The 19,282-nt window shown below is 46.7% G+C and overlaps 1 protein-coding gene across 3 annotated transcripts in view; it reads left to right on the top strand.

The window, feature by feature from the left end:
* Positions 1 to 18,491: 18,491 nt before the first annotated feature.
* LZTS3 (leucine zipper tumor suppressor family member 3) overlaps positions 18,492 to 19,282 on the top strand; it is a 77,081-nt gene continuing 76,290 nt past the window's right edge. The window contains exon 1 of one of the 3 annotated variants that reach the window (XM_081876873.1): positions 18,492 to 19,168. The gene's annotated coding sequence lies outside the window, so the exon portion shown is untranslated. Of the gene's footprint in view, positions 19,196 to 19,282 lie in introns of all 3 variants that reach the window. The other 2 variants (XM_081876868.1, XM_081876871.1) reach the window with 2 other exon arrangements.

Here is a 19,282-nt window from a genome sequence, read left to right as displayed (position 1 = left end):
TGTTAAGATCTGGTGAAGTAAAATAACAACCTTGTAAAATATACAGTTTTGGGTTGAAATTTCGACGAGCCACCACTGAGGGCTGCGGCGAAAAGTGCCCCTTCAGCTGTTCCATTATTGTTTTGTATGGAACAGTAGCGATGTCTTCAGGCGCAAGGAGAGCCCAGGCGATTTCAAACGTCTCCTCTCCGCAGACGCTGAAGAATATTGCCCTCCTCTTGGTGTCTTCTTCATCAGTGACCCCTTTGGCTTCCAGGAGGAAGGTGAAACGGGAGGCGTATGCTTCCCAGTCTCCAGATGCTGGGTTGAACGGCGAGAAGCTGCTGTCGGTTGCCATTCTGAGTTCCTTGTGTCCCGGAGCTGAAGCCTGGATACACGGTGCGAGGCAGCGGTGCGGCAGGTGGCGGTGCTGCGGTGCTGTGTGTGGCAGTCAGCTCAGCGGGATCCCACCTTCGTCGCCAGTGAAATCGCAAAGTGATTTCATGCTCTTTATTCAGCTCATAGTGGTGAGGAGGAATGAATGTCCCCTCAAAGTATCTGCTTTATATACATTATTTACACAATGGGCTGCACATGATTGGCTAATTCTGGAATTCTACTGTAAGCCAATCAGGTTGTGGATTCACTTATATCTGGAGCATGATTGGGTGGTTCCTGCCAACCAATCATACTGCTGCATTGTTCTAGGACCAATCAGACTGCTGCATTCTGAATCCTATTGTTCTAGGACCAATCAGACTGCTGCAATTTGGATCCTATTGTTCTAGGACCAATCAGACTGCTGCAGTTTGGATCCTATTCAACTCAGTACATAACACCCCTCCCTACTTTGTTTTCCATTCTGCACGGGTTCTGTTTCTCTTTCTCTTTTTCTCATTTTTTATTTGTATCTCACCATGTTTTGGTGCACATATGCACTTTTTGAACTTTCAATAAAGATGTTAAAAAATTAAACAAAAACAAAAAACCCAATACGATATCAACCATTTAAAACTTCCCTCCTGAACAGGGCTGCCTTCGGATGTCTTCTAAAAGTCAGATGGTTGTGTATTTCTTTGAAATCTGACGGGAGGACAGGCGTGACTGGTACCTAAAGACATGTAAGGATAGTGCCAGGCAAGCCTCTCTGCGGAGAGCATTCCGCAATCGGGGAGCCACCACCGAAAAGGCCCGTTCTCATGCTGCCACCCTCAAACCTCTCTGTGATGGGGGACATGGAGAAAGTCCTCAGCTGACGAGTTCAAGGCCAAGGTCAGTTTGTATGGGGAGAGGAGGTCCTTAAGGTATGGAGGTCCAGAGCAATGTAAGTGTGATGGCCTGAGATTTGGGCTCGGACTTGGAACCAGAGGAGACGCAGTCTGCACCGGATCCTTTGCTTCAGGCAGCAGCTGAAACAAGTCTGAGGCCTGATCCTGAAGAGTCCCAGTCTGCACAGGTGTCCCTGCAACAAACACCAGCTGGGCCGGGTCAGGGGCCTGAGCCTGCCCTGGCTCCAGATGTAGGGATGACCTCCTTGCCTTCAGCTGGGCCATCACTTACAGCTGCTCCACTACCGGTTGGGTCAGGGGTCTAGTAACCCACCGACATCTCCTGAGCTGAAGACTAAGGTCTGAGAGAAGGAAAGATCTGAGTACTCGCAGGAGGCGGGCTCGCCTTTGGGCGAAACAGGGAGGTGAGTCGCCGGGGGATCAGGACCGGCCGTTACCCCAACAAAGATAAAAGGCTGTCGGACCCCACCCCAGGTTGTGGGAGCAACGTTGTCATATGCTAGATGCTGCCTGAGATCCTGTACCTGTCCTTGCCTGGTTTCCTGCCTCGCGTCCCGCCTTGGCTCTGTCGGACTGACTCCCAGCAGAACCTTTGGATTCTGGACCAGTCCTGGACCGCCTTTCACAGGTTACCCCAGGGCCCAGCACAGTAAGACTTTATGAGTCAAACACCAGCACTTTGTTGTTGTTTTTTTGTTGTTTTTTGCCGTTTCTTAAAGATATTTATTTTGATTTTATATAATAAAACAAGTATCACAATCAAAACAGAAAAGAAATACAATAAAAAACAACATAATCCAACAGAACTAAAAAACACAGAAAAGAACATATAACAGAAAAGATAAGAAAAAACAGAAAGTAAAGAAAATTAGTTTTTTGATTCTTATCTTCATAGCCCTCTTTCCTGACTTCCTCACGTCTCCCTTTCCTGTGTTCCCCTTTACACAATCAGATTCAGCAGATCCTTACCCTCTTTCAAATCTTAATTAATATTATACATTTCAACCTATTATGTCTTCGATTTTCCCTTTCTTTTTAAATCCATTTTTACATGTTCCTTATAACTTAATCCCTTATATCATATTGTTTAATTTCGACATAATATTACTTTGGCCTTTACACCCTTTTCTTTTAAAACATTTTTGCATTTTTCTTTTTACCATGTCACTAATGCCATATTATCTTTACAAACACCAGCACTTTGAAAAGTAATTTTATGCTCACACCAACCCTGTGAGATAGCTGTGGGGGAGAAAGAGTGAGTTGTCTAAGGTCACCCAAAGAGCTTCATGCCAAGTGGAGATTTGAACCTGCCAGGCCTAGAGTTGGTGCCTCTCTGGTGTGAGCACATTTTCTCCCCACCCCCCGCAAACACAGAACGTGCGGCCGCAAACAGCTCGCTGCAAACAGCCTGCTTCCAATCTGCCACGATCTTTGGTCTCCATCAGATGCATATTAGTCCCGGGACGTGTCATCATGTGATTTCTCCTGGGGCCAAGAATCTCCTTATATGATGAAATGAACATCTGGCGAGCGTCAGATCCAATGGACACTCAGCTCTAAATAAGCTAGGAGCTGAAATAGCAGCCAGATGCTAAGATGCAGGAGGCTCAAACTTGTAACTCCCCATGGCCCAAGAAACGGAAGGGGGCTCAGGGCATCATCCAGACTGACCCCTCCGCAAAGCCCACAATGATATTACCTTGATATTACACCTTGAGTTTGCGTGTAATCTTTGACACCTCCCTTTCCATGGAGGCGCAGATTGCAGCTATAACAAAGGCGGCATTTTTCCATCTCCGCCAAGCTAAGCAGTTGGCTCCTTATCTCTCTTGCCCTGACCTAGCCACTGTGATCCACGCGACGGTCACCTCCAGACTGGATTATTGTAACTCGCTGCACGTGGGGCTGCCCTTGAGACTGACCCAGAAACTCCAGCGGGTGCAGAATGCCGTGGCGAGACTCCTTACGGGGTCCTTGCTGCAGGATCACATTCACCCAATGCTATACTAGCTGCACTGGCTCCCGGTGGAGTACAGGAACAGGTTTAAGGTGCTGGTTTTAACCTTTAAAGCCCTATACGGCCTAGGACCCTCGTACCTACGGGACCGCCTCTCCTGGTATGTCCCACGGAGGACCTTACGGTCTTCAAACAAAAACATCTTGGAGATCCCGGGCCACAGGGAGGTTAGGCTGGCTTCAAGCAGAGCCAGGGCTTTTTCGGCCGTGGCCCCAATTCAGTGGAACGCTCTGTCACAAGAGACTAGGGCCCTGCGGGACTTGACATCTTTCCGCAGGGCCTGCAAGACAGAGCTGTTCCACCAGGCCTTTGGCCAGGGCACAGCCTGACTCCCTCCCTCGGCAATCTTCGCGGAGCTCTGGCCCAATGGTTGCCAGTGGTTTGTTTTGAATTAATTTTATAATGAATGGTTTTAGAGTGTTTTGTTGTACTGTTGTACGGTTTTATTGTTGTTAGCCGCCCTGAGCCCGGCTTCGGCTGGGGAGGGCGGGATATAAATAAAAATTATTATTATTATTATTATTATTATTATTATTATTATTATTATTATTATTATCTGTATCAGCTGCCAACTAAATGGGCCTCACTTTCAAAGATGGCCGGGTCAGAGGAGGAACCGTAACCGCTTCCATTAAAGAGAACGAACGCTCAGGTGCAAGGCTCCTCATCCGCCGCGACTATTCCAGCCAGTTCATAGCAAATTTTGTTATTTGCTGATAAGGAACCGGGATCCCGCTGCGATAATGGAACGGAATTGTTTCTCCTTCTCTTTCAAGTTAAGGAAATCAGAGATGAAGCTATGGGGACTGAGTAATAAAAGATTATTCTCATAATAACAACGCAGAGATTTGCAGGGAGTTGAAACAGCTTCCCAGAATTAGAAGCTGTCAGTAATTATAACCTAGTTCAGTGTGGGTGCTATTTAAAGATAATATGTTAAAGGCGCCTTTGATAGAAATTATTTGATTGTGCCATTGGGGTGGGGGTGCCGGGGGCTCATTCAGGCTAGCAGCCGCAAGCCGCACTTGGGTGTCAGCGTGGCCTTTTCTAACGGGAACGTTTGGTATGATTACCCACGGATTTTGGATTTCTGTTTTCGTTCGTTCTCTGCATCAGTGTTCCCCAACTGTTTGATAGCTGAGGTGCACACAGTTCTGAGTCAAAACTGGGCAAAACACTTTTTGCAGGGGAAATGGATGGCGCCTTTGAGAGTAAAAGCAGGAATTACTCAGAAGTCAAGACAAACAATGCTGTCCATTTCGGTTTCTATTTTTCAGTCTTCAGTTCTGTTCTTTATTGCTACAATCACAGATCAATCTCCATATTTTTTCCAACCTAAATTCGGTTATTGAATCACTTTATTTGTTTGTTTGTTTTCAGGGTAAATGTTTTGAGGAAGTATTGACATATCCTTGGGGATAATAAAATAGTCAAACAAGCCAATAATTATATAATCATTTACCTTTGCTGGAGTCTTTGCCTTCCTTTGCACAATCCCATTAAGGAAAATATTTCCAGTAAGAGTCGGCTCTGCGTCGCATTGCACATTTTATTTTATAAAAAAAGGTCTCACCAAAACTCACCAGCATTTTAGGGCTCATTTCTCCTTCAACGCGTATTTTCTATGCAATTTTGCCTGAACACACACATTTTTTGCAAATGTTTTCCTGTGTTACAATGCCTTTTCAATAACACATGCAACTTGATGCACACATTCCCGCAAGATGTGCATTTTTTGCACACATTTACGTGGCATTTTGTAATCTGGAAAAGTGTGGATTTGGAAAGAGCTGCGTTTTTTGCTCATCCGCTGTTTCAGGAAATGCAAATCAGGAAGGTTCGCATTCAAATCCATCTCTCACACTGACAATCTCTCACACACTCACATTTCTCTCTCTCTCTCTCTCTCCCTCCCATCCACACACAGAGGACCTTCGTTTTCCCATCTCCCTCCAACAAGAGGCCCCTCCCCACCAAAAAGAAGAAGAAGAAGAATCTTAAAAGCTGCTGGAACTGAGATGTGACTCCAAGCAGTGATGGATAGTGGAGGAGGCAGAAAGTATAATTTCGGCAGAAGAAGCTGCGTAGGAAACGTGTTTGCTTCAGAGGCTAGGTGTGTAGGAGATGGGTGAAGTTTCATTCCAAGCTGCTGGTGGATTTGCTCAGGAGCTGCAGGCAAGGTGGGAGGAGCAGGCACGTGCATAGAGGGGGCATCGCCAACCCCACAGCAAAGCAAGCAGCAAGAGCCGTCAGAGTCGGAGAGCCAGACCTCGCCCTGCGTGTGGCTCCCAGTACGTTTCCCAGCACAATTCAAAGTGTTGGTGCTGACCTTTAAAGCATAGCTGTCAACTTTCAGATTTGAAAATAAGGGATCAGCAGCCTCACCTGTCCCAGGAACAGTCTACTGGATATCTAACAATCCGAGATAGCAGCGGGAAGCAGCGGGAAGCAGCGCTGGAATAAGGGAATTTCCCGCAAAAAAGGGAAGGTTGACAGCTATGCTTTAAAGCCCTATATGGCCTCGGTCCAGTATATCTGAAGGAGCATCTCCACACCCATCGTTCTACCTGGACACCGAGGTCCAGCGCCGAGGGCCTTCTGGCGGTTCCCTCACTGTGAGAAGCAAAGTTACAGGAAACCAGACAGAGGGCCTTCTCAGTGGTGGCACCTGCCCTGTGGAACACCCTCCCACCAGATGTCAAAGAGAACAACAACTACCAGACTTTTAGAAGACATCTGAAGGCAGCCCTGTTTAGGGAAGCTTTTAATGTTTGATGCATTGCTGTATTTTAATATTTTGTTAGAAGCCGCCCAGAGTGGCTAGGGAAGCCAGCCAGATGGGCAGGGTATAAATATTATTATTATTATTATTATTATTATTATTATTATTATTAATTTTCTTGAGATGAGTCAGTGGCACGACGTATGCCTCGCACGCAGAAGGGCCCGGGCTCAATCCTTTGCAGCCCCAGGGTCACAGAGTGAGCCGCCAGGATATCATACTGTGGGAGTTAACATGAGTACTTTTTACCACATGTGGTGGACATGTAAAGAGGTAAAAGCTTTCTGGGAGATGATATATAATGAGTTAAGGAAAATGTTTAAAAACACTTTTGTTTTAAAAACAAACAAACCAGAAGCTTTCTTACTGGGTATAGTGGGTAAAGAGATACCGAGACAAGATTTAAAAAAAATGTTATTATATGCAACAACTGCAGCAAGAATTTTATTAGCCCAGAAATGGAAATGGCATGAAGTACCAACAAAAGAAGAGTGGCAGATGAAAATGATGGGCTTTGCAGAACTGGCGAAACTGACTAGAAGAATCCGGAACCAGTAAGATCAAGTATTCCAAAAAGACTGGAACAAATTTATATTATATTTGAGAGACAACTGTAAGCAATTAACACCATTAGCAGGGTTATCTGAAGATTTGTAAGATGAATTAGTTACCTATTCAGGTCGAGTAATTTAATATTTTAAGTAAAGATATAACAAGGAAAGGAAGTGAAGTGAAGTGCAAAAATGTAAAATTTAATTTTGTAAGCTATTAGGGAGGGAGGGAAGCCATTTAGGCTCAATTGAGCCAAGAGACTTAGTAAGAGGATACGATGTTACGTATTGGATTATATGTAAAATTAATAAAAATTATTTTTTTAAAACAAAAATGAAGTGGGAGTTAACGCTTTACCAACAAAACACACTCCTCACAGATTATTGAAGTGGCAGGCCTAGTGAGCAGAGCAGCTATTTCCCTGTGGGCCTTACTCTTGTTTATTTTCACTTATTTTCATTCTCCTTTAGCAGCTGGCTTTCCCTAGTGGTTGGCCAAGGAAGATAGGAAGATAGTTTTACCAAGTCAGACCACTGGTCCGTGTAGCTCAGTATTGTCCACATAGATCGGCAGCTGCTCTACAATGTTTCAGACGGGGGTGTACGCAGCCCCACCGGGAGCCGATGCTGCAGAAGGCAGGATTGGGATTCAACATATGACCTCAACAGAAAGGAGAACTGGGCCCAAACTAACAAAATGACTCTCAATTGGGACAATTGCAAAGTTCAAATGTTCATTGAATATTCAAGAAGTATCTGGAGATTTGGAGAAAACACAGATAATGAAGTGAGATCAAAACTCAAAATGGGGCGTTTATTGGGAGCGAATTCTCTGACGCTCGAACTACACCCAAAATACGATACCATAATCTTTATTGTCATTGTCCCATACAGAACAACGAAATTGAAAAAATCTACATCAGACATTCAAAAACCAACAAACCTGATATCCCAGCCTGGTTAGCCCCCTAAAAACTCTGATACCCTATAATTAAATACAATATACTCCCATAGAGGCTACCTTACACTGCGTTTAAAATCAAAATCGCATTTGGATAGAAACTGTTTCCTAGGCAGCTAGTCCTAGTCTTTATAACCCTTTATAACCAAATGAATTTCAATAGAAGTAAATGTCAGGTTCTGCCCTTAGGCAGGAAGAACCAGCTGCACAAATATGAGATTAGGGAGACCTGGCTTGACAGCAGTACATGCAAAAAGGATCTAGGCTAGGGGTCTTAGTGGACCACAAGCTGAACATGAGTCAGCAGGGTGATGCAGCAGCAAAAAAAAGCTAATGCTATTCTAGTCTGCATCCACAGAAGTCTAGCATCCACGAAATAAGAGTACCACTCTATTCTGCCTTGGTCAAACCACACCCGGAATATGGTATCCAGTTCTGGGCACCACAATTTATGAAGGATGTTAACAAGCTGGAAGGTGTGCAGAGGAGGACAACCAAGATGATCAAGGGTCTGGAGAGCAAGCTGTGATGGCCTGGGACTCAGGCTTGGACTCGGAACCAGAGGAGTCTCAGTCCGCACCAGATCCTTTGCCTCAGGCGGCATCTCAACAAAGTCTGGGGCCTGATTCTGAAGAGCCCCAGTCTGCACAGGTTCCCCTGCAACAAGCACCAGCTGGGCCGAGTCAGGGGCCTGAGCCTGCCCTGGCTCCAGATGCGGGGATGACCTCGTTGCCTTCAGATGGGCCATCGCTTACAGCTGCTCCACTACCAGTTGGGTCAGGGGAGGCTGAGGCGGCCTCTGAGTCTAGTAACCCACTGACGTCTCCCAAGCTGCAGAGACTAAGATCTGAGAGAAGGAGAGACCTGAGTACTCTCAGAAGGAGTTCTCACCTTTGGGCGAGACAGGGAGGTGAGTTGCCGGAGGATCAGGACCAGCCACTACCTCGACAGAGATAAAAGGCTGTTGGACCCCGCCCCAGGTTGCGGGAGCAACATTGCTGTTACCTGCCTGTTACCTTGTGCCTGACCTAGCCTGGTTTCCTGCCTTGGCCCTGTTGGACTGACTCCTCATGGAATCCTTGGATTCGGGACTGGACCTGGACCGCGTTGCTTGAGTTAACCCCCAGGCCCAGCACACACGCCTTATGAGGAGCAATTGAAGGAGCTGGGTATGTTTGGCCTGGAAAAGAGGAGACTGAGAGGAGATATGACCTCTTAAGGGCTGTCACATGGAAGAAGGAGCAAGCTTGTTTTCTCCTGCTCTGGAGGGGAGGACCAGAACCAATTCAAGTTACAAGAAAGGAGATTCTAGCTAAATGTCAGGATTAACTTTCTGACAGAAAGAGCTGTTCGACAGCAGAAAAGACTCATTCGGAAGGTGGTGGACTGTCCTTCACTGGACTTTTTTTGAAACTGAGGTTGGGCGGCCATCTGTCATGGATGCTTTAGCTGAGATTCCTGAATTGCAGGGGGTTGGACTAGATGACCCTTGGGGTCCCAATTGTACAATTCTTTGATTCTAAGGGCTTCTTGATCAGGGCAATCATCTTTTCAGATTCAGCTAAACTCTGACATGTCTTAGTTACAGGTAGGTAGCCGTGTTGGTGCCATAGTCAAAACAAAAGGAAAAAATTCTTTCCAGTAGCACCTTAGAGACCAACTAAGTTTGTTACTGGTATGAGCTTTTGTGTGCAGGTATCTGAAGAAGTGTGCATGCACACGAAATCTCATACCAATGACAAACTTAGTTGGTCTCTAAGGTGATACTGGAAGGAATTTTTTTATTTTGACATGTCATTTTGAGTTGTAAAAATTGGCTTCTTATGGGGCTATTTTTTACAGTCAGATGATCAAGGGACAGGATACCAAGCCTGATGAGGAACAGTTGAAGGAGAAGAAGAAGAAGAGTTTGGATTTGACATCCCGCTTTATCACTACCCTAAGGAGTCTCAAAGCAGCTAACAATCTCCTTTCCCTTCCTCCCCCACAACAAACACTCTGTGAGGTGAGTGGGGCTGAGAGACTTCAGAGAAGTGTGACTGGCCCAAGGTCACCTAGCAGCTGCATGTGGAGGAGCAGGGAATCGAACCCGGTTCCCCAGATTACGAGTCTATTGCTCTTAACCACTACACCACAAGGAGCTGGGTGTGTTTAGCCTGTAAAAGAGGAGACTGAGAGGAGAGAAGAAAGCCCTCTTCAGCATCTCAAGGGCTTTCACAATGTCACATCATGTCTTGCCAACAGCCTTGGCCAAAGTGGCAGCCATCGTTTGTGCTTTTTATTTTGGGTTGGCAACCTCTGATGGAAACTGCCACCAGCCTCCTCCAGCCATCTGCTTTTAGTTTCTTCCTTTCTCCTCGGGTCCCTGTAAGGAGAAGGGGGCTCTTATGCTGAGAACGAGAGAGATGCGCCCACTCTCTGTGAGTAACCACTGTCAAATTGGATCCTGCCGCAGCAAGACAATAAATAGCGTCTCTCTTCTCATTTAAGTTGCTATGGACATGGGGACACCGGGAAGCTGTATGGTGCTGAGTCAAATTGCTGGCCTGCATCACTCAGAGGCGGGGAGAATTTGGCCCTCCAGGGGCTGCAAAACCACAACTCCCATCTGCGCCCAGCATGCAAGGCCAAGGAGGATGGGAATTGTAGTTCAGCAATGTGCAGAAATTAAAAGACACCTGCTTCTTGGGAGAAAAGCAATGACAGACCTAGACAGCATCTTAAAAAGCAGAGACATCACATTGCCAACAAAGGTCCGTATAGTTAAAGTTATGGTTTTCCCAGTAGTGATGTATGGAAGTGAGAGCTGGACCATAAAGAAGGCCGATCGCCGAAGAATTGATGCTTTTGAACTATTGTGCTGGAGGAGACTCTTGAAAGTCCCATGGACTGCAAGAAGATCAAACCAATCCATTCTGAAGGAAATCAGCCCTGAGTGCTCACTGGAAGGACAGATCCTGAAGCTGAGGCTCCAATACTTTGGCCACCTCATGAGAAGAGAAGACTCCCTGGAAAAGACCCTGATGCTGGGAAAGATGGAGGGCACAAGGAGAAGGGGACGACAGAGGACGAGATGGTGGGACAGTGTTCTCGAAGCTACCAGCATGAGTTTGACCAAACTGCGGGAGGCAGTGGAAGACAGGAGGGCCTGGTGTGCTCTGGTCCAGGGGGTCACGAAGAGTCGGACACGACTAAACGACTAAACAACAACAACGTGTGGAGAGCTGAAGAGTCTCTGTTTTAGCTCAGTGTTGCCTACAGTGTGATGTAGTGGTTAAGAGCGGTAGTCTTGTAATCTGGGGAACTGGGTTCGAGTCTCCGCTCCTCCACATGCAGCTGGTGGGTGACCTTGGGCCAGTCACACTTCTTTGAAGTCTCTCAGCCCCACTCACCTCACAGAGTGTTTGTTGTGGGGGAGGAAGGGAAAGGAGAATGTTAGCTGCTTTGAGACTCCTTAAAGGGAGTGAAAGGCGGGATATCAAATCCAAACTCTTCTACTCTTCTTCTTCTTCTCCTGCTGGATCAGGCCAATGGCTCGTCTAGTCCAGCATCCTGTGCTCACAGCGAGATGCCTGTGGGAAACCAGAAAGCAGGATTTGAGCACAAGAAGACTCTCCCCTCACTACTCAGAAGCATCATGGCCTCCTACTGTTGAGGCAGAGCAGATAGTAGCCATTGACAGCTCCCTCCTCCATTAATTGGTCTGATCCTCTGTTAAAGCCATCTGGGTTGGTGGCCCCCACCGCCTCCTGTGGCAATGAGTTCCAAAGTTTAACTATGCACGGTATGAATAAATACTCTTTTAAAATCTGTCCTGAATTTCCCAACCCTCAGCTTCATTGGCAGAGGCACCAGCTTCCCTAGAGGGGGCTGACATGACACCATGGGATGTCCTCTGAATATTGATGGGGGCAGCCCCCTCAAAAGAAATATCTGAGGCGCCAAAACTGCCTTGGTCCCTAGGATGCCCCTGCCTCAAGTTCTAGTGCTATGAGAGAGGGAGAGAAACATGACTTTACTAATTTCTATCCCGTCTCCTCCTTCGGATATTTCATGCATGCTCTCCCATAATGTGTGCATTTCAGAGGCACCTTTTCTTGGGCTGCCGAATTGCATCGCAAAATTCAGAGGCGTGTGGCTTTCATAGAATCGTAGTTCTTCTTTACTTCACAGGTGGCTTCAGCGAGCATGAATTAGGTAGATTTGCATTAGAAAGCAAATCAAACCACCCTTACTCACTTTTTTCACCTGTTTTTGCAACCCTGCCTTCCTGGCTCTCCTTGTGCTTTTGACTGTCACATGCAGCTTCTGACTCACCTCAGACTGCTTCTCATCACCTGCCTGACATGTACTGCAGATGCGGAAAGGGGGCATGCATCCTGAATTCTGCCCCACACTTCTGAGTTTGCTACCTTCTCTTGTGCAATGTGTGGGGACCTGAGATGGGTGCAGAAATCAGTGCAAACACCTCTCCCTTTCTCCCTCCCTCTCTCCCTCTCTCTCCCTCTCTCTCCCTCTCTCCCTCTCTCTCTCTCTCTCTCCTTGCTTTGGCTACCTCCATCTGGTTGCAAAAAGGGAGGGAAACCTTCCAGCGATCCATCCCATCATATTCCGGGCCTCTAAAGTCTCCGCAACGCCCACAAATATCCTCGTGCTTGATGAAAACAGAGCAAATTCAAAAGCCACATTTGGCAAAATTGCATCAACAAGCAGATTCCTAGCCAGGGCGCCGTTCCGATGGGGGTAGATATTTGCAAAGAACCGCCGGGCCATGTGTTTGATTTGGCGCCTTTCTCTTGCCGGGGCCTGCTCCGATCGGATGGCTCGGGCAGGTTGCGCTCCCTCGGTGGCACAAATCTCAGCTCCTCCTGTTTCCCTTGTCTCATCATGCTTTGGCCTGCGCAGAATGGATGCTCAGATCTATTGCAGGGAGGAACAGATCTGTATAAGGAGAAACAGCCTTGGCTAAGTACAGAAGGTCTGGTGTGTGTGTCCACTAGGCCATAAGGCAGCAGAGCATAGGGAAGGGGGCTGAGCTGGTGGGAAACTCTGTTGGCATCTCCACCCCCATCGCTCAGCCCAGATATTGACACCCAGCACCATTGCTCAGCCCCCATTGACTTTGAGCACCAAGGGCCTTCTGGCGGTTCCCTCGCTGCAAGAAGCAAGGCTGCAGGGAACCAGCCAGAGGGCCTTCTCGGTGGCGGCACCCTCCCTGTGGAACGCCTTCCCATCAGATGTCAAGAAGATTAAGAACTACACGTTTCCAAGCATAATTCAAAGTGTTGGTGCTGACCTTTAAAGCCCTAAACAGCCTCGGCCCAGTATACCTGAAGGAGCATCTCCACCCCCATCATTCAGCCCGGACACTGAGGTTCAGCGCCGAGGGCCTTCTGGTGGTTCCCTCGCTGCGAGAAGCCAAGTTACAGGGAACCAGGCAGAGGGCCTTCTCGGTGGTGGCACCCGCCCTGTGGAACGCTCTCCCACCAGATGTCAAAGAGGAAAACAACTATCAGACTTTTAGAAGACATCTGAAGGCAGCCCTGTTTAGGGAAGCTTTTAACGTTTAATAGACTATTGTATGTTAATATTCTGTTGAAAGCCATCCAGAGTGGCTGGGGAAACCCAGCCAGATGGGCGGGGTATAAATAATAAATAATAATAATAATAATAATAATAATAATAATAATAATAATAATTACAACTTTTATAAGACACCTGAAGGCAGCCCTGTTTAGGGAAGCTTTTTAATGTTTGGTGTTTTATCGTGTTTTTAATATACGTGTCGTGATAGGGTTGCCATACGCCTGGATTTCCCCACGTTTTCTAATGACAGAATTAGTGTCCAGGGGGAATTTGGGGAAATTGGGAAAATGTCCGGGGTTTTTTGAAACTTTCCCAAGAAATGCTCAACAACTTTTGGAAAAGAAACCTCGGTAAGTTTTTACTTCTATAAATATGGCTACCCTATGTTGGGAGCCAGCCAAAGCGGCTGGTGCAACCCAGGCAGATGGGTGACATACAAATAATGTTGTTGTTGTTGTTGTTGCAGCAGCACTGAAGCAGTTGTCCTGGGTCTGATTTCATGGGTCAGGGAATGCCTGGATGAAAACCTACCTCTTTCCAAGGCATCTGAAGCAACTGGTGGTTGCTGCTTCGCATATGGCAGAGGGAAGGGCATTGCACAGCTCATGGGCAATGGAAGACTGGAATCATAAATTTATTTTTATTTTATTTTTTAAAAAACTGCATACAGTGGTGCCTCGCAAGACGAAAAGAATCCGTTCCGCGAGTCTCTTCGTCTAGCGGTTTTTTCGTCTTGCGAAGCAAGCCCATTGACGGCTTAGCGGATTAGCGCTATTAGTGGTTTAGCGGCTTTTAGCGGCTTTTAGCGGCTTTTAGCGGCTTATCGGATCAGCTGATAAGCAGCTTAGAAAAAGGGGGGGAAGGGGGGGAAACCCACAGGAAATCGCAAGACATTTTCGTCTTGCGAAGCAAGCCCATAGGAAATTTGTTTTGCGAAGCACCTCCAAAACGGAAAACTCTTTCGTCTAGCGAGTTTTCCGTCTTGCGAGGCATTCGTCTTGTGGGGCACCACTGTAATTGGCTAAAGTGTGGAAATATTGGGTAAATATAGGAAGACTAATAATTTGTTTATTTTTTTTGAAAAAGGAAGAATGGAATAAATAAATAAATTGTAGAGTTGGAAGGGACCTCAAGGGTCATGTAGTCCAGCCCCTGCAATGCAGGAATCTCAGCTAAAATATCCATGCAGGGCCTGCAAGATGGAGCTGTTCCACCAGGCCTTTGGTTGGGGTTCAGTCTGATTCTTTTCTTTCTGTATAAGAACAAGCATTAAAGAGGTTTCCTAGCCCGCTCAAAGGTCCGTTATAAGACCAGTGGTAACAGTTGGCCCTGGAGAATATGAACCACTCTCAGTTTTACCCGTGGACTGCCATCTGTCCAGATTTTCATTTGTTCTGAACTAATTTTAAGATGTATTTTAATTAATTGATTGCCTGTTTTTACAGTGGTGCCTCGCAAGACGAAAGTAATCCGTTCCGCGAGTCTCTTCGTCTTGCGGTTTTTTCGTCTTGCGAAGCACGGCTATTAGTGGCTTAGCGGCTTAGCGCTATTAGTGGCTTAGCGGCTATTAGCGGCTTAGAAAAAGGGGGGGAAAGGAAAAAAACTCGCAAGACGTTTTTGGGTGAAGCAAGCCCATAGGGAAATTCGTCTTGCGAAGCACCTCAAAAAACGGAAAACTCTTTCGTGTAGCGAGTTTTTCGTCTTGCGAGGCATTCGTCTTGCGGGGCACCACTGTATGTTCTTTGTATACTGTGTTAGTTTTATGATGTTAGCCGCCCTGAGCCCGGCTCCGGCCGGGGTACAAATAAAAATTTATTATTATTTATTATTATGACAGATGGCCACCCAACCTCTGCTTAAAAACCATCTTACTCCATCTTAGATATTTGAAGATGGCTGTCATCTCTCCTCTCAGTGTCCTTTGTCTGATCAAGGCACAATAGAGTGGTTCAATTACTTCCCTTGACCTGGACACTAGACTTCTGTTCATGCAGCCTAGAATAGCATTCGCTCTGTTAACAGGCAAGAGTACCTCTGAGCATATGCAGAGTGCATATTCCCACTCCCAAGCTTGGACTCCCCCCGCCCTAACATACCTGGGCTTAAGGGGGTTAAACTTTCCATAGCAAAGGGCTTTCAAGTACCTTTGAGCTCCAGCACCTCTTATCTCCAAAAAATGAAAACAACATGTAATTGTATAATTATTCCCTATCTCCCTGGGCACACACTTAGTGGGCTGTGTGCATTTCTTATTTAAACCCAGTCTCTATAGCAGCGGCGGAACCGCATTAGTCGTGGGAGATGAGAAGAGCTGTCGAAGGAAGTTGAGAGTGACTGAATCACATCGCAGGTCGAAATGGCTTAGAACCAGCGCGGCAAACACAGGGGCCTGGATCCGGCGGCCTGCCAGCCCCCCATCTTTCTCCCCATCAGGTGAATGCAACAGAACAACCACCCCATTGCCTTACTGGGAAAGTTTAAACCCTTCTAAATTCTTTGGCGGCTGGAGGATGGATGGCGGCTAATGGATTGAGGTTGAATCCTGACAAGACAGAAGTACTGTTTTTTGGGGACAGGGGGCGGGCAGGTGTGGAGGACTCCCTGGTCCTGAATGGGGTCACTGTGCCCCTGAAGGACCAGGTGTGCAGACTGGGAGTCATTCTGGACTCACAGCTGTCCATGGAGGCGCAGGTTAATTCTGTGTCCAGGGCAGCTGCTTATCAGATCCATCTGGTACACAGGATGAGACCCTACCTGCCCGCAGACTGTCTTGCCAGAGTGATGCATGCTCTGGTTATCTCTCGCTTGGACTACTGCAATGCGCTCTATGTGGGGCTACCTTTGAAGGTGACCCAGAAACTACAACTAATCCAGAATGGGGCAGCTAGACTGGTGACTGGGGGCAGCCGCCGAGACCACATAACACCGGTCTTGAAAGACCTACATTGGCTCCCAGTACGTTTCCGAGCACAATTCAAAGTATTGGTGTTGACCTTTAAAGCCCTAAACGGCCTCGGTCCTGTATACCTGAAGGAGCGTCTCCACCCCCACCATTCTGCCTGGACACTGAGGTCCAGCTCTGGGGTCCTTCTGGCGGTTCCCTCATTGCGAGAAGCAAAGCAACAGGAACCAGGCAGAGGGCCTTCTTGGTAGTGGCACCCACCCTGTGGAACGCCCTCCCATCAGATGTCAAAGCGATAAACAACTTTCTGACATTCAGAAAACATCTTAAGGCAGCCCTGTTCAGGGAAGTTTTTAATCTGTGATATTTTAGTGTATTTTTGGTTTCTGTGGAAGCCGCCCAGAGTGGCTGGGGAAACCCAGCCAGATGGGCGTGGTACAAATAATAATTTATTAATAAATTATTATTATTATTATTATATTATTATTATTATTGAATCCTTGGAAGTTGCCCTTGACCCCACCCAGATTCTTAGGAATGTAAATTAAATAAAGCCAAGGAACAATCGTCATCGATTTATTATCAACCACTGTGATTACATATCTTAAAGTGTAAAAAAATAAGGAAATGACTATTGAATTATGGAGTCATCTCATTAAATACAGCATTTCCCCACTGGCCACGGACGTGCCCTCTGTAGAAGGCCATCCTCTTTAGTGCCGAAGCTCAGACTTCCCAGTTATTATTATTTTTTTTTTACACTGTACCTTGCAAATTTCTTTTTCGATCTCTGGGGCTTTAGTCATCCCCTGCACAGTCCTGCCGACCCCAAGAGGATCAATAATGACCCCTTTGGGAAACCCTGCACGGCAACAGGGGAATCTGGACAAAGCAACTTCCATGGGGCAGAATTCGAACACATCACACCCCCCAAATGTGCATTCACCTTCAATAGACTGGGTCCATCATGTCTAACCGCCAATTACATATGCTCTTCGCCTCCACCACAAATTCGTTTCATCCCTTTTAAAGCTTCGCTTTGTTTTTAATATTTGACGTTTTATTGTGTTTTTTTCTATTTTGCTGGAAGTGGCCTGAGTGGCTGGGGAAACCCAGCCAGATTGGTGGGGTATAAATAATAAAATTATTATTATTATTACTTGTGGCAGGGAGTTCCGTACACTAAGGAAATACTGTGTGAAGAAATGCTTGAGCTTCTGCCACTTAATATTATTGGGCCATCCACAAAGTTCTGCTATTATGAGAGAAGGGCAAAAAGCTATTTCTAATCATAGAATCATGGAGTTGTAGAGTTGGAAGGGACCCTGAGGGTCATCTAGCCCAGCCCCCTGCAGTACAGGAATCTCAGCTAAAGCATCCATGACAGATGGCCATCCAACCTCTGCTTAAAAACCTCCAAGGAAGGAGAGTCCACAATTTCCTGAGTTATCATATCTACTCTCTGTCTCCTCTTTTCCAGGCTAAACATATCCAGCTCCTTCAACCGTTCCTCATAAGGAACGGTTTCCAGACCCTTGATCATTTCAGTCACCCTCCTCTGCACATCTTCCAGCCTGTCAACATCCTTCTTAAATTGTGGTACCCAGAATTGGACACAGTATTACAGGTGTGGTCTGGCCAAGGCTGAATAGAGTGGTAATATTACTTCCCTTGGTCTGGACACCAGACTTCTGTTGATGCAGCCTGGAATAGTATTTGCTTTTTTTGTTGCTGCATCACCATGTTGACTCATGTTCAACTTCTGGTCCATCAAGACCCCCCCTTTTTTTAATAGAATATTTATTAAAATTTTCAGAATTAATACAATGTAAAAGAAAAAGAAAAAATAACAAAAATACAAAAATAAAAACAATTAAAAACACATAGAATTTCCATTACTTATTTTCTTTTAACTTATTTCCCAGACCTCCTCATACCTCCCTTTTTTGTATTCCAATACAGATTGTTAGTTCAGCAAATCCTCACCATTAGTTTTTACTTATTTCTAAACCTTTTTTTTTTCATATTCTCTTAAGCATTACAGCTGGAAACCACTTAATTTCTGTCCAACATCATTCTAACATTCATTAATTTTACAATACTTCTGTAAATAGTCTTTAAATTTCTTCCAGTCTTCATCCGCCGACTCTTTTCCCTGGTCTCGGATTCTGCCAGTCATTTCTGCCAGTCCCATATAGTCCATCACCTTCATCTGCCATTCTTCCAGAGTGGGTAGATCTTGTGTCTTCCGGTCCACCAAGACCCCTTGATCCTTTTCACATACACTGCTGTCAAGCCCATCTTATATTTGGGCAGCTGATTCTTCCTGCCTAAGTGCAGAACCTGACATTTGCCTCTACTATATTGAAATTCATTTTGTTAGCTTGCGCCTAGTTCTCCAATCGGTTGTGGTCAATTGATGAATGTGGATTCAGTTTCCCAGTTGGAGGAAACGCTTCATTACTTGCAACTTCTAACCGGTGCGCAGAAAAAAGCAATCCGCGAAAAATGGGACAATAAAACGTGTTTAAAAAAATAAAAATGCCATCAAACCCAAACATCTCCCATCACGTGTAGACCAGCCCCAACCCTTCCTCCAAGCCTTGGAGCGCTGCAGTGCGGGAAGAGTTAAAAAGGGCAGGCGATCCACCCTCCTCCCGGATCCTGCTCTCCGATAGGCTGAGGCTGTGACAAGGGGGGCGTGGCCAGGGGGGTTGGCTGCCGTTTGCCGCAAGAAAAGGGGCAAGATGCGTGTCTGCGAGTGCGCGCGTGTGGATCGGTGACGCTGGCCGGGATGCGAGCCGCCAGCCCGCTCGCCTGCAGCGCCGCTCGCCTCCTTCCTTGCAAAGGCTCCGCGCTGCGCCGGATGGCCGCCTGAGCGCACGCTTTGAATTTGCCCCCCGTGCAATTGGTCGGAGGTCGTCGTTTTCGGTTGCATTTCATTTTTGAACTCCAAGCACCTTCCCCGTCGCGGTGCATGCTTCTCTCCTGCATCCCGAGCCGCCGCCCCCCAAAAAAGAGAGGATTACAAACCGGACGCCTCCCGGCTGAAGGAGCTGCTGCGCGCCCAGGGCGCATCGCCTGCGTTCCTGCAAAGAGTAAGGGCACAGCGGGGAGGAGGCGAGGTAGCTCTGGCCTACACGCCCGGGAGGGATTTGGGGAGGGGGCGCAGGAGGAGGGAGAGAGGGAGGCGTCGCCACACACTTGGACGG

The sequence above is a fragment of the Podarcis erhardii genome (assembly GCF_964252035.2).
Source record: "Podarcis erhardii genome assembly, chromosome: 9".
NCBI lineage: Eukaryota > Metazoa > Chordata > Lepidosauria > Squamata > Lacertidae > Podarcis > Podarcis erhardii.
This window is presented reverse-complemented; position numbering and strand designations above follow the sequence as displayed.